Raw genomic sequence first — 3475 nt, forward strand, 5'->3', positions numbered from 1 at the left:
AAATAAGTTCCTGTAACAGGGTAAAGGGTTGTGAATGCGAAACACTCCGCAGCACAGAAGCTTCAGCTCGTGGAACAATACCTGCAACATAAGCAGAATCAGTAACAAGGTGGAGCGGTACATTCCATTCTCGGAAAACACGAACAACTGCATTCAGTTCTCCTGTTTGAGGTGAACCGGAGACCGTCTCTATGTCCGAATCCCATTGCCTCCGTTGAAAACCTTAGGAAGACAGGAATTGAACCTGCACAGAAGAGATCAAAGCGCTCCATACTCCCCTTATATTACTTCCCAGTAGGGTCAGCTAAACAAAAGCTATCGGGCCCATACCCCGAAAATGATGGTTTAACCTCTTCCTCTACTAAATGAGCCCCGTCACAAAACTAACGTTCTCCTTAAGCCTTCTACTAGGAACAACCATCACAATTTCAAGCAACCACTGACTGCTAGCCTGGCCTGGCCTAGAAATCAACACCCTTGCCATTATCCCCTTCCTTTCAAAATCACACCACCCTCGAGCTATGGAAGCTGCAATCAAATACTTTCTCGTCCAAGCAACCGCCTCCGCATTAATCCTCTTCTCAAGCACAATCAACGCACAGTTCACCGGACAATGAGACATTCCGCGACTAAGCCACCCAACAGCCTCCCTACTACTAACTACAGCAGTCGCAATAAAACTAGGCCTAGTACCCTTTCACTTCTGATGTCCAGAGGTCATACAAGGCTCACCTATAACCACTGCCCTACTCGTCTCTACATGAATAAAAGTCCCCCCACTCACTCTTCTTAACTGCCCCCTCACTGAACCCACTCCTACTGACAACCGTGGCCATTGCATCCGCAGCCATCGGAGGGCGAACAGGACTCAACCAAACACAAATCCGAAAAGTCCTAGCTTTCTCATCGATCGCCCACCTAGGCTGAATAACCATCATCCTCATATACAACCCCAAGCTAACATTAATAACCTTCTACCCATACTCCTTAAGAACCGCCTCCATTTTCTTAGCCCTCAACACAACCAACTCCTCAAAACTATCCACAATAATAACCTCCTGAACAAAAATACCATCACTAAACGCATCCTTGACGCTAGCACTACTATCCCTAGCCGGCCTGCCCCCACTCACTGGCTTTTTACCAAAATGACTCATTATCCAGGAACTAACTAAGCAAGAGATATCAACCGCAGCCATAATTATTTCAATACTCTCCCTACTAGGTTTATTTTTCTACCTACGCCTTGCATATTGCTCCACAATCACACTCCCACCAAACACTACAAGCTTCATAAAACAATGATACAATAACAAATCCACAGGCACACCAATTGCTACCTTAATTTCTCTGTCAGTCCTCCTTCTCCCCCCTTCTCCCGCAATCCTGACCGTTACCTAAGAAACTTAGGATCCCCTGCCTACCAAACCGAAGGCCTTCAAAGCCTTAACTAAGAGTTAAATCCTCTTAGTTTCTGCCACCACCACTAAGGCCCGCAGGACACTAAACCTGCACCATCTAAATGCAACGCAGATACTCTAATGCAGCTAGGGCCTCCACGATAAGCCTAGACAGACGGGCCTCGATCCCATAAACTTCTAATTAACAGCTAGACGCTCAAACCAACGAGCTTCTGTCTACCAGACTCCGGCACACTCTCAGCGTACATCAATGAGTTTGCAACTCAACATGAACTTCACCACAGAGTCGATAAGAAGAGGAATTCAACCTCTGTAAAAAGGACTACAGCCTAACGCCTAAACACTCAGCCATCTGACCCGTGACCTTCATCAACCGATGACTAGTTTCAACAAACCACAATGACATCGGCACCCTATAGCTACTCTTCGGAGCATGGGCAGGCATAGCCGAGTACCGCCCTCAGCCTCCTTATTCGAGCAGAACTTGGCCAACCAGGAACTCTCCTAGGAGACGACCAAATCTACAATGTCATCATCACCGCCCATGCCTTCGTAAGAATCTTCTTCACAGTTATAGCCATTATAATCGAAGGGTTTGGAAACTGACTAGTCCCCCTTATAATTGGAGCCCCAGACATAGCATTCCCCCGCATAAACAACATCAGTTTCTGAACTACTTCCTCCGTCCTTCCTACTGCTCCTAGCGTCCTCCACAGTAGAAGCTGGAGTCGGAACAGGATGAACCATATACCCGCCCCTAGCAGGCAACCTAGCCCATGCTGGCGCCTCAGTAGACCTAGCCATCTTCTCCCTACACCTCGCAGGTGTGTCTTCCATCTTAGGGGCCATCAACTTTAACACAACAGCCATTAACATAACCCCCCCTGCCTTATCGCAATATCCAACTCCCCTATTCGTATGATCCGTACTCCTATTGCCCTCACTTCCAGTCCTGGCCGCCGGCATCACCATACTACTGACCGACCGAAACCTAAACACTACATTCTTTGACCCCGCTGGAGGGGGAGACCCCATTCTCTACCAGCACCTGTTCTGATTCTTTGGCCACCAGGAAGTTTACATCTTAATCCTTCCCGGCTTTGGAATCATCTCACATGTTGTAACGTATTACGCAGGCAAAAAAGAACCATTCGGCTACATAGGAATAGTAGGGCTATACTATCGATTGGATTCCTGGGCATTGTCGTATGAGCCCACCACATATTCACTGTAGGAATAGACGTAGACAGCCGAGCATACTTCATCTCCGCCACTATAATCATCGCCATCCCATCCGGCATTCAGGTATTCAGCTGACTAGCCACACCACACGGAGGCACCATCAAATGAGATCCACCGATACTGTGAGCCTTGGGCTTCATCTTCCTCTTCACACTTGCCAATGAGGTGTCGGTGGAATTGGTGGTCAGCCTTGATTACTGCGTAATCCATCCCGTGGATCTAAAAAGAATTTTATATATATATAATATTGTACGCACATACATACATATATATATTATATAGGGCCAGGTAGGACAGGCCACCGCTTCTGTCTCGTGCCCTAAGTAACTGCCTACTGCCAGTATTGGCACTGACTCACCAGCGGTCAGCTACAAGCACTTCTGCTCTTCAGCAGAGCACAAGCATTCCTCTGCTTTGAGAAGAGAGCATTGTGCTCATGAAACACTGAAAAGACTGACTTCTATGCCTCTCCAGCTATAACCAAGAGAATCCTTCCTTCTCCGCACCAAAAAAATTAATGCTGACTTTTCAAGGATGCTATGGATGAGCTTCATAACCAAGGGGTGTCATCCACCTGGCCACACAATTTGTCTCCTGCAAGTTCGATTAAGCATGCCAAGACATCCTATGGATGTGACAAACACCTCATCACCTCTGCTCTGTTGCCCCTTCTTCCCCCAGTTTCTTACTGGAACTAGTAACTCCAGCTCACCAGTTCCTTGAGCATGGCTTCAATCGGTTCCTGAGCCACATGCACATCTTCTGTAGGTCCTTCCAAAGTGATGTTATCCTGTGGCGAGCAGCCTCACAGT

At 47.5% G+C, this 3475-nt stretch overlaps 1 pseudogene; it reads left to right on the top strand.

Moving 5' to 3' along the window:
* Positions 1-365: 365 nt before the first annotated feature.
* On the top strand, positions 366-974 carry LOC129782963 (NADH-ubiquinone oxidoreductase chain 2-like; annotated as a pseudogene).
* Positions 975-3475: the final 2501 nt, after the last annotated feature.

This window comes from Falco peregrinus, chromosome 21 (assembly GCF_023634155.1).
Source record: "Falco peregrinus isolate bFalPer1 chromosome 21, bFalPer1.pri, whole genome shotgun sequence".
Lineage (NCBI taxonomy): Eukaryota > Metazoa > Chordata > Aves > Falconiformes > Falconidae > Falco > Falco peregrinus.